This window comes from Fukomys damarensis, unplaced genomic scaffold, assembly GCF_012274545.1.
Source record: "Fukomys damarensis isolate Sample0158 unplaced genomic scaffold, DMR_v1.0_HiC HiC_scaffold_1, whole genome shotgun sequence".
Lineage (NCBI taxonomy): Eukaryota > Metazoa > Chordata > Mammalia > Rodentia > Bathyergidae > Fukomys > Fukomys damarensis.
In genome coordinates this window covers 62,610,371-62,622,731 of record NW_022900913.1, presented here as the reverse complement: position 1 = coordinate 62,622,731, position 12,361 = coordinate 62,610,371, and the positions used below count along the sequence as shown (strand labels likewise).

Genomic DNA, 12,361 nt, shown 5'->3' with positions numbered 1-12,361 from the left:
TTCTGCGCTCCTCGGTCGCCGCCTGCTGGCTGCTGCCGCCGGTATTGCGGCCTCCTCCTAGCCTGGCGGGGTAAGCGCGCTGCTTTCTCTCCCTCCCCAAGTGACTCACAAACGCACAGCACCTGGAACTGCTCTGGTTATTATGACAGAGATAATGGTGTCTTACTCTGAATCACTAACATCTGTAAATTCGGGGGGGACTATTTAAGAATTGGAGGCATTGTGACTTGCAACTGTCAGCTCCAGTGTAACAGTGCCTGTGTGCCTGTGTGCGGATCCAGTGGCAACAGCTACCTGTGACAGGCGCTTACAAACAGAGGAGTGAGACGCTTGTGGTTTTGGAAGGCTCCTGTGCCACAGAGTCACAGCCAGGATCTGGAGATGGAGCCCATGAGGGCTTTGGAGAAACCAGTCGAAAGGAGACACCTACCTGTTATATCTGCCAGTTTGGGGCAGAACGTGATGAAGATGCTGAGGGTGACTGGTGTGTGTGTGTGTGTGTTGTGTGTGTGTGTGCACGCGCATGACACTGACTGCTCTCAAAACAACTTCAGTCCTCTCCGTGCTTCTGATGGGAAACCTTATGATAATGTTTGTCAGGTCAAAGGAGTATCATGTCAGAGACAGGAGAAAGTGAAGTCAAGTCCTGGGGCCGACGTCAAGGTGATGCAACTATAATTACTAAGTCTGAAGACAGGAATTATAGCAAGAACAGGTTATTCAGAGAGTGCAACCTCCAGATGCCCTTCTGCATTCCAGAGATTGCTTTAAAAAAAGTGCCACAGGACACCACATACCTTGTCAGGAACAGTACAATTGCTTCCGTCTGCACACAAGTGTGAACATTGTCAATACACAGGCACCATCTTGCAGATGCGATGGTGGTTACGGTCTTCTGGACAGCGGTGTGAAAAATGGATGATAGTGTTTTACACATTGTTCTCAGCCCTGTATGTTTTCAGTATGTCTCATCACAGACATAGATTAGAACAATTCAGAAGTCCGTCTTCTGTGCTGTTGTTATCTGCATCGCAAGGGAGTGCTCCAGAAGCAACAGAACTCACGGACAGAAGCAAAATACAGGGTACTACTGTTCAGACAACACAAGAACATCCACAAGATTACTCTCAAGGAAGCATGTTTCATAGTGGCCAGACTTCAGAGAGCTTGGGCTATGTAATAGAGTATTGTAGAGAAAGAATAAAACAAGAGGCCTACACATGTTGCCTTGTATTTGTGGTAATCTATACCGTAAGACCTGAAGTCTCACTTCCACTCCACGGAGCGTGAACAGCCAAAAAGGCCTCCACAATGCTGGGCCCAACACCCAGCGAGGCTCCGGGAGCTCGACGGAGAACGAGAAACCCAGGAAGGAACACACCAGGCTAGATGGTAAAGAGCTTTATTAGTCTGGCCAGATGGCACTCCCAGAGCCAGGTGGCTCAGAGAGGCAACTGCTCAGGGGCTGAGGTACTTTTTATAAGGTTTTTCTAAACAAAGAGTCAGTGAATTCACAGAACAAGACTGCAAACACATTGCTTATTTTATGCAGGAAATGTTCTAGGGTCACCTTTTGTCAAACCATTTGCCCCTGGGCGGGCTGTTAACCAAGGTAGCAATTAGCATATGAAGAAGCACAGTCTGGCCTATTAGCATGGAGTCCCTTTGTGAAGACTAGTGGAGAGGATTGTAAGCACAGTAAGGGGGGCAGGGGGGCCAGTTTCCTGCTATCCCTTAGGGGGTCTGGTTTATGACATGTCTGGCATCCTGCGTTGGTCACCCCAGACTCAGGATGCCCTGTCTTGATCAAAGTCCTAAGACATTACCTTTGTTTACTCATACCAAGTTTACATACACTTCCTTCTAATCTTATCTGTAGATAGGAGGGAGCAGAGTAGAATGGAATGTACTTTGTTATATGCAGACTGTCTAGGGCCTACACAGCGGTTGGGGTCCTACAATACTAATGAAAACATGGACTACAACTATATTTGATTATGTATGGATATATTTGAAGTAATATGGAGCTGGGCATGGTGCCTCACACCTGTAATCCCAGACTTGGGAGGGTGAGGCAGGAGGATCACTGTCAGTCCGAGACCAGCCTGGGCTATATAGTCTGTTTCCTTTGATTGGTGAATTGAGACCATTAACATTGGTGGGTATCACTGATATGTATTGACTTACCCGTGTTATATTATTTTCCTGTTGTTGTTTCCTTGTCTTTCCCCTCTGTTTATCTTTTTGCCTAGCCTGGTGGATTCTTTCTATTTGTGTTCTTGGTATTGTAGTGTTCCTTACCTCATTCTGCGTTATCCTTCGGAGTATTTTGTAGTGCTGGTTTGGTAGTCAAGATTTTCTTCATTGGCAGGGAAGTATCTTATTACTCCATTAATTTTTTAAGGAGAGCTTTGTGGAATTAGAGGTTGTTTTCTTTTAAGACTTGAAATACTTCACTCCAAGCTCTCCTTGACTTAAGTGTTTGTCTTGAGAAGTGTGCTGTGATTCTGATAGGCTTTCCTTTATAGAAAGAAGAACCCCGTCAGATTGATCAGAGTCAACAAAAAAATAGAAGATAGCACAAATGACATAAAAAATTTGTTTACCAAAGTAATAGTAGAAAATATCCCAAGCATGGAAAAAGAACTTGGCATACAGACAAGTGAAGCATATAGAACTTTCCTTTATAAGGAATTTGTTTCTTTTCTCTGTCAGCTTTTAATATTATGTTCTTGCACTGAGTTTCTAGATTTTTGACTATTATTTTCCTAGGTGTAAATGTATTTTTGTCATGTCCAATTGGAGTTCTACATGCTTCATTTATGGTTCTCCTTTGCATCATCTTGCAGCTGTTGGACTGATTTTTCATAGACCCTTGATATTTTTAAGAAATATTTCCTTTTGTGATTGCTAGCCACAATCCTTTCTTCTAGATCTGATATTCTGTTCTCACATTAATTCACTTAGCAGCATATTCTTTCAATAGAATTTTTAATACCCTGGATATCTGCATCTATTCATCGATTCCATTTCTTTCCTATACTGGGCAGTCATGGTTTCAATAACTTTCCTAAATTCCTTTATTTTATTTTTAATCTGTCTAGTCTAGATTCATTGAGCAAGTCCTTCACTGTCATCTTTTTTTTTTTATCTGAGATGTTATTTCTGATCTGATTTTCTATATATCCTCATTCATCTATTTTTCTTTTTCTTTTACTTCTGCTGCCATCATTTCAGAAAATTCAGGTGGATGGCTTCTTATTTCCTCTGTCTCATTGTCCCCTGGACTTGTCCTGGGTAGGATGGAAGTCTGGGGTTGCATTTTGCTTTGGCATCTTGTTGCTTTTTATTTTAAATTTTAATTTGTTTTCTGTTTTGATACTTGTAAATTGCTTATGGTAGGTAGATTTATCACTTGTATCTAGGCTTCTGTAGGAAATGTCTGTTCCTCAGAGATATCTTCTTAGCTGGATTTTGGTCTTTATGTCTTTCCCAAGATCTGACCCTTCCAATTTTTTGGAGGTGAGAAATTCTATCTATTTTGTCCATCACCCAGTCTTTTGGTACTGGACTATGATGATGATTCTGACCCCAGATAATCACAGTGTAGTCATACAAGGGAAACAACTCATTGAAACAGGTATGAAACACGGGCTAAAGTAGTACAACCAGCAATAGCTAGAAACTGACTTTAGGCTGCAATTAGCCATCAGTAGTTCATTGCAATCTCCAGGCTCAGTCAGCATGCTGGCCCAATTACTAACAATGTGTTATTTGCTTAATATTGGTCAAAGAAACAATGGCAACAGTAGCATTAGAGATTAGTAAACCAAGGAAATAATGCCTTCTATTAACAGCCCAATTATCCATTCACTACTATGTATCAGTTGATGAGGCAAAGAATGGATAACATGAAGACTAGGTGTATCTGCCCAGGGTTCAATTAAATTAACAGGGATCCATACCCAGGCATTCTTCCTAAAATTGGAATTATATGATTTAGAGGCCAGGGATTTAGCTCAGTGGTGTTGCCACCTGCCTCACAAACCCAAGGACCCGAGTTCAATACCCAATATAAAAAAAAAAAAAGAATTATATGATGTATAGGGTAATGAGATAAACAATGTGTTAATATGCAATTAGTGCAAGTAAGGTTGATAGTCTCCAATTAGGCAGATCCATAAGAAAAACAAGAATTATAAACATATACCTTGAAGGTAGTAGTGCTATTAAGGGTCAAGAATACACTAGTAGCATTATGAAATGTATTAAACCACCTTTCCATAGCTGCCCATGGCAAAAGGTCAGACCCATCTTCCACAAAGACTTCTGAATAGGCCCCAGATACTGGCCCATTTTCAGTTGAGCTTGGGGTTAAACCCAGACAAGATGTAGCTGTGCACCTGAATGCATGACTGAATGATTCAATTGTCCACTGAAAGAATGATACCAATGCCATTTTAAAGTATGCCATTCAGAATGATTATTATATCGACCATCTAGGTGGCCATAGGAGCTCCAATCAATTATTTCAGCATTTTCATTATTAGCTGGATTCAACCCAAGTCCCTTCTACTCTCAGTCCATGGAAGAGGAGGAGCATGTGGATCAGAATTGGCTCAGGGGTTATATATAGGATAAAGGGGTGTATTTGGTATGTTAGTCCAAGATCCTAATATATTAACAGAACCTATCTCTAAACGTATTAATTGGAAACCATGATATATCATCCCAAACTGGGGAGTTATCCCTAAACATTGAGATGAACTAATATTCCTGTGTTCTACAAAAATAGAAGTGGTTATGAAATGGGCAGTATAGTTTATCGTAGTGATGTAATTCTTAAAGTTTGATATGCTAAAAGGTCAAGTTGCTCAATTGAATCATGATAGACATCAGGGAGATGATCTAACCAGTTAATTGGGCATAATAAGGGAGGATTAGGAACATATGCCCAGTAAGATTCACTTTGTACTATAGGTATACATACAGTACATGCTATGATAGCAATAATAGCAATGAAGAGATTATCAGGCATCTATCTTGGGCAGGCCTCAGTGATGGATAAGACTTTATGCCTCCTGGGAGGTTTTCTTCAGTTGTTCCTGTTATGGGGTCACAGCTCATGTGGATTTTAGAGGCTGTCTTTCCTTATTGTTGTCTAATGTCGTCTGGGAGAGGGCTCTCAACTGGAATGATGGAGCCATGTTCCACCACAAGCTATCATAGAGGGGATTTCTCCATGGTCACACATCTCTAGAGGGCACCCACACTGTCCATTTCCTACAATGATGTGAGCAAACCCCCCATGTCAATAGCTTAACTGGTCCTTCCCCGTTTCCTGTCTCTGGGAACCATCGCAGTACTTGTGCTTTCCCTTTTCCTCCATTCTCTTGTGCTTTTGACCAAAGTAATTCTACTGGGGTGTTACTGATTCTACTAAAAGGATTCAAAAAATTAAGTGTAAAGGTTACCAGGTCAAGGAAAGATTGTGGACTTATTCACACTTTTTGTTAGAGGTGGCTGCTTCCCAGGTGGCCAGGTGGATGGCTATGGAGAGTAGTCATCACCAAACCTTTGCACCAGTATCCACTAATCCCTGAAGATATTTTCCTTTTAAACTTAATAGTATACACTGGCCATTGGCCTGTGATATCTTGAGTGAAGAAAATCTCCATATAGGAGAGAGTGCCCAATATTTTGTTCTCTAGGATCTGTTCTTGACTAGCAGCTCTAATTTTGACAATAGGTAAAATAATCAATTGGGCAATATAATTTCCTGGTTTAAAACTCAGACATCATGTGACTGAACCATAACCTGAATCTCCCCAAAATAGTCTGAACCAATAATCCCACAAAGTACCTCAACACTCTGTAGGTTTAACCTACTTTTTCCTAAGACTATCTAGGGGGAGAGAGGTCCTCAGCATCCTGTGGGAATTTTAATAGGTTTATTTCTGTCAAGCAAGGTCACTCGTTCAACAGTTGGAAGGCCTAATCCTTTACTTCCATTGGGAAGGGTTCAATATTTGTCTGGAGACCCACTAAGGATTGGAGCAGTATGAGTGTACTGGAGATGCCTCCACTGCCTGATACCAGGCCCATATCCTGTTTCCCGTTAGTGGAGTGCCATCTTTGCGATATTTAGAATGAACTGATTATCCCAATGATTTCTTTTCTGACCCTGAGTGCAGAGGCCTGGTGCTTTTCATCTGGAGGGAGGAATGGCTATACCTTCTTTTTGTCATGGGTTGAGTATGTTGTTTACAAATATGCCCTGTCTTGCCACAATGGAAACATTGTATATTTGAAGATGCCTGATTTTGTTTTCTCAAACAAAGCATAGCTTTAGCAAACCTAGACGTTTTATAGCTTTCAGTACCTACATCCTGGCATGCTTTTAAATAATTCTCAATGTTTGTAGTAGCTCAGACAACCTCTAAGGCTTGTTTGCAATCCTCATTAGCATATTCAAAAGCCAGCTATAAAACAATAATCTCTGCCACTTGGGTATGTGGAATCTGTCATCAGACAGCTTCTTGTAACCGAGCTAAGAAGTGGGCATAAGGCTACCATGAGTCATGAAGAATGTGTAAAAAGTACTGAGTAGAAGTACTCTCCTCAGGAATGGTTGCACAAGGTAATTTTATCATGAGAGCCATTTGCTGATAAGCCTGATGTACGGGTTAATTGCTGGATGAGATCTGAGTACTGACTTGTTCCTAACAGCATATCTTCGTTAATCTCAGGATGTCCTGCCAATTGATTCAGTGGCATTTGTTCAGCTGCTAATTCTCGAGATTAACATGGAAATTTAGATATTGTCCTTCAGAAAGGCAGGACCTAGCCAATTACTTGATGTCTAAAGGGGCCAAGTGTAAAGCCCCTAGGATAGATTCTAGCAAGCCCAATGTAAAAGGTCCTTGAACCCCACCATTTATGATGCTGGGATTTTAATTCTTAAAGCAAATGATACTCCAAAGGTTGACATTCATGAACATTCTGTTGTATATTGTTGGAGTTGTGATGAATAGTAATAGGAAATGAACATTTCCTATTAAAGGGCTATCTAGTAAGCACAGCCTGTCTAACCAATTTTTTGTTTTGTTTTGTTTTGGTTTTTTGAAACAGGGTCTCACTATGTAGTTGAGACTGACCTGGAACTCACTATGTAGCCCAGGCTGATCTCGAACTCACAGCGATCCTCCTGCCTCAGCCTCCAGAGTGCTGGGATTACAGGCATGAGACACCACACCCGGCTCCTGTCTAACCAATTTTTGATAAGGAGACACTACTTCTGGGAGGGAAGGAGGAAGAGGAGGGGCCAAGGCTCTTCTCCCTCATTTTTATCTCTTCCCAAGGGTACACTACATATGAGATGTTTCCCCATAATTAAAGAACAAAGAACTGCATAGACAAAGTTCCATGAAGAGAAAGTTTCAGGGGATATAATAGAACCCTGGGTCTTAGCATATTTTAAAATTTCCCCTCCTCGATTGCAGTTTTCTACATCTAGCATGCCAGTCTGAGGGAACCAAGGGTTATGTTTAATAACACCATGTAACACATGAGAAAGTAATTGAGTACTGACTTGAATGCCAGACTGGCACAATTATATTTTAAACAAATGGATATAACATTGTTCATTGACAAATTCTACCCAATAACACTGGCTCAAGAAAAGTTTTCTACATGCACTTACTTTCACTTTTTGCTGTCCAGCTTGTCTCTGCTGCAGAACTCCCCATCACCGACTCACTACTCCTTCTGCTCCAGTGGACCTTCTCTATTTGGGTCCAGCTCCACTTACTGGAAACCAGACTACTACGTATGACTAATCAGAGGGGGTGAATAGATATTAAAGACAAGACAGAGATAATTTTGAAAGTGAACAAGGGCTTTTACCTCTGGTGGATAAAGAGCCCTGAGCATCTGGCTCACCGTGCTTTTCTTCAAATTAAGCAAGGGAGTGAGCAATCGGGTTAATGGAAAACTCATTTATTTCTCATTATTTGCAAAGTGTACCCGTGCAAGTATTTCTGTGCACTAGATCTCAGCTTTGATCTCTTCTCTGGAATTTGTAACCTGGCAGCATGTGGGCACATTACCAAAGGAGTAGCAACTTACTGTTCCCTTCTTTGGGTACACAGGGAAGGTCAACTGGACCTTGATCCTTATGTCTCGCTTCCTACACACTTATCTGTCTTCAATGTATTTATAATTCTCAGCATTTAGACAATATAATTTCTCTGAAACAATTTCCCACAACTTATTCTTTTACTCCAGCTCTTTAAAGTATAAAATATTAAAACAATCATGTCATATGATCCCAGTTTGGAGAGAAAAGGGCATACCAATACAGGCTTTCTCCTAATACCCTGAAGCTCACAGAGCCTTTTAGTAAGTAGTAAAACACTTACACGGGATGATAGGAATCCAAACACAGACACTCGCTGCAGGTATCCTGCCTTGTGCCACCCTCTTCTCTCTTTCTGGACTGGTTCCCATCTGAAGCTGCCTGCAGAGCTGCACTACATCCCACCAGCGACCTTGCACAAGAAGCTAGCAGCGAGGTACCACGTGCAAATTTCACATTGCTGATTTGCAAGAAGTTCCGATTAACCAAGCGAAGGAACATGTCCCAGCCCTCTCAGCAGAAACAATGCTCTCCAGTGCATAAAATCTTACCTGACCTGACCACATAAGGGGTTAATCTCAAATCCCCTCCCCATGATCAAAGCATTCTTTGGGCACCAGTTCACATTCCACACCAGCCTCTTCCTGAAGTTTTCCTTGCAGAGTGCCCAGGCACAGACCACCCAGCAAGAACTGCATCCTGCTCCAGGACATCACAGTTCTCTGGGACATTTTCCAGAGAGTACCTGTGCGTTGCAGCTTGATGCTGATGATTTTGGAGAAGAAATTTCCAGAAACCAACAGACCCCATGGGCTGACCTCAAATCCACCTCCTGATTCACTGTGATGGCTTCTTCTTGGAGGTTGAGTCTGGAACTGCCATCCAGGAGGGGACCTAGTGCTGGAGACCTGGCTGGGCTACTGGGCAGGCCATTTCTGCCACACACAGCAAAGCCCTGTGCTGGTGCTACCAAAGTTCTACAGTATACCACCAGGAAACTCACATATAGCACAAACATAATGCAATAGATGCACTGCTTGTGCTCTATGCATGAGAGTTATGCAGAAGTCTAGAATGACTTCCTGGCAAACAATTTGAAATCGTTGCTGAAATGGACATTTCTTGAAAAAAATTAAGCTTTAAAAAATACTCAATATGCAAGTTTTCTTACAATTGTTTAAAAAGTGAAATGTATAGAAATCTTCCCATAAAGAAAAGGTCTGACACACTGAAAATTTGAAAAATTTAATGAGAAGTGTCACTGTACAAGATACTGGAATAAATAGTATCAGAAACACAATTCATTCTGAGGGTAACTTACCAGACCCCAAACTGCTAACGATGGTCCTAGTAAAACTATGAATATCATTCTTAAACTTATGTGGAGAATATCTTAATAAAATAGTAGGAAACCTAATCCGTCAATACCTAAAAAGGAGATCTATGCTTTGATCTAGCTGAGTTACTGCAGAAGAGAATATTCTTCGCCCTGGTGTGGAAACACAAGGCAGTAAGGACAGTTCCATGGGCAGCAAAGTGAGAAAGGAGGACGTCAAATTCCAGTCCAGTCTGGGGAGCTCAGTCAATGCCTGTCTCAAAATAAAAATGAGTGTGGATGTGTCTGAGTTGGAGAATACCCCTCCCTGCAATATATGGTAACAAAAACAAAACTGTTCGTTAGTAAAAAGCAAAACAAAACAAACAAAACTCCTTAAAAGACTATACATATTTTACCAGAAAAATCACAATTCTTGCAATACATGAAAGAAGGATGTTAAAACTCAAAATTTATACACAAGGAAGACAATAAAACCTGAATTAAGAAACAAAAGAATGCCTTTGACAGATATCGATAATGAAGTAAAAACTAGGGGGTGCACACAATCGTGTGGCCTCTCACTATTCTGAACACATCTGTTACTGCAGCTCTACCATATACAATACATAGGAATAAGAAACACAGGTGTGTACAAAGAACAGTCTCATGTTTTGAGAATGTGGTGTTGAGCATATATGACACTCAGCAAAGCAAGAAATACTACATTGTCATTCTCCTCAATAAGCCAGTGTAATGGTCTGTTATTCTATCCAAATAATCAGTCTTCCAAGGAAAAGTCCTGGGTCTAACAATTCTGTTTGCAGAAAGCATGATCTAGAGATGTCTCTTGAGGAGGACCACAACTACTTCCTGCAGCCATAGCACTGAATCCAAGAATGGAATGAGCTGCCCACACTTCATTCCAAAAGTGCTGGATATCAGACCTGGCCTGCTCTGCAGGAAATTGCTGCTTCCCCAGGCAAAGCAGCCTTGGTGGAGTCCTGTCCATGATCTGCCCAGGTGCATTCTGCAACGGAGAACACAAGGCACTTTCACCATTTAGCTGCTGTGAAGTAGAGGATACCTCATGTCCTGTACCCCTGGGACTCTCGTATGCTTCAAATTGTTATTGGGATGGCACTCGGCATCGTCATAGTAATGCTGAGGCTGTGGCAGCGGCTGCAAATGATGTCCACAACACTTTGGCTGCTGTACTTGAAATTCAGGCTATTGATCAGGGGCCCTCTTTTCCTCCTAATAATGACTTATTCCCTGCCCACTAAAACCACTGTGGGATCGAAAGGGTATGGTATGCTAGCCTTGTGATTCAAAACAGATACTGTCAGGATACTGCCCAGATGCCATAGAATAAATAAATTTGGTTGGTATAGGTCTGAAAGATTGAACACTTCCTGAACCATCTTGATATTCCGAAGCACAAATTGGATCCATGTTTGTGCTTGTGGCCAGAAAGCCACTTGAGTCAACTTGTCCAACTGGACCCTGCTGTGTTTCCATTGAGGAGTTTTCACTGCCATGCTCTGAAGATTCCCGGCAAGGGAAGGAGAACTTCTCAAAAGAATAGTTTGCAGGTGGAGCTTGGGTATTCTGGTCACCAGGGAATGAAGATTCTTCCACTGGGAACTGGTGCCTTATCCTAAAGGCAAAGACTCTCTGTTTCTCTTCAGGTGGTAGTCGAGTTCTTCTATTTCGGAACCATTTCTAAAGAAAAAAGGAGAAAGTCAGTGGTAATCAACTCCAGATTTCTCATAATATCTACACTGAAGTTCTACAATATAGAAAATAAATTGTAGGTGAGCATGGCTATAAAGAGATTCTTGCCTTTGAAAAGGCAGTTCTAATGAAGGCAATGCTTCCTCTCACTGCAAAATTGTTTTGGTACCAGGGATCAAACTCAGGACCTTGTGCTTGCAAGGCAGGCATGGAGCCACTAAGCTAAATCCCTGGCCCTTGATCGCACATATTATTATGAAGTGTTTGAAGTGTGTAGAGTTTTAAAATCCCAACATCATTTCCAGTGACCTTTCTTACTGTGGAATCCCATGTTTTGAAAGTCCTCCAATAATCTCTCTAAAACTTATTTAAAATTCTCAGTCTACTCTGAAACACATTTCCACCACTTCTTTCACTCTAGCTATAGTAAATAGAAATCATGAAAATAATTGTGTTATATATTCCACCCTCACGTACCCCCCACACTTCAAAACAAAAAGAGCCGTGAGTTGCCACATGTTACACAACATCAACCCTAGTCCTTCTTGCACTTCAAACTGGTGTAACAGATCCCTTATTCTCTATAACATTGGGAGTGATTAACTCACATACCAAACCTAACATGTCCACTGAAAAATGCCCACTGTTTCTGGTGCAGAACTGCTCCTTTCCAATCTTCCCTATGTTAATTACATTAGATTCCTAACTTCCATAGACTTAAGCAACAAATGTAGCTACCCTTTCCCGTTCTCTCACTGTGTAACCAATTGAACAGCAAAGCATTAGCTGTAACTTTCAAATGCCCAGTCTTCCAGTGTTGGGGAGTTCCACTGCCACAATCCTCTCTGCAGCACCATAGTCCCTATGCTGGATGATTAAAACAGCTACATGGCCAGTTCATATTTCTATGCTGCTGGGTCACAGGAGTACTTTGCTTAATGAAGTGCATGTATAATGTACAGACACTACATTCCAGTGAATAAAAATGACTCTTGTATGATGTCGTAGTACCTAATGACATGACAATTCCTATGAAACTCCCAACATTCTTTTTATTTTTCTGAATTTCTACAATATTTCCAAGCAGAGCTTAATGACTCGGACTTACTTACATCAATGACATACACATCACAGTGGATTTCACTGGCTAGTTCCTGCTTGACTGTTAAATC

General features: G+C 41.4%; 1 pseudogene; it reads left to right on the top strand.

The window, feature by feature from the left end:
* Nucleotides 1-1,209, top strand: part of LOC104865820 — a 2,484-nt pseudogene extending 1,275 nt beyond the window's left edge.
* Nucleotides 1,210-12,361: the final 11,152 nt, after the last annotated feature.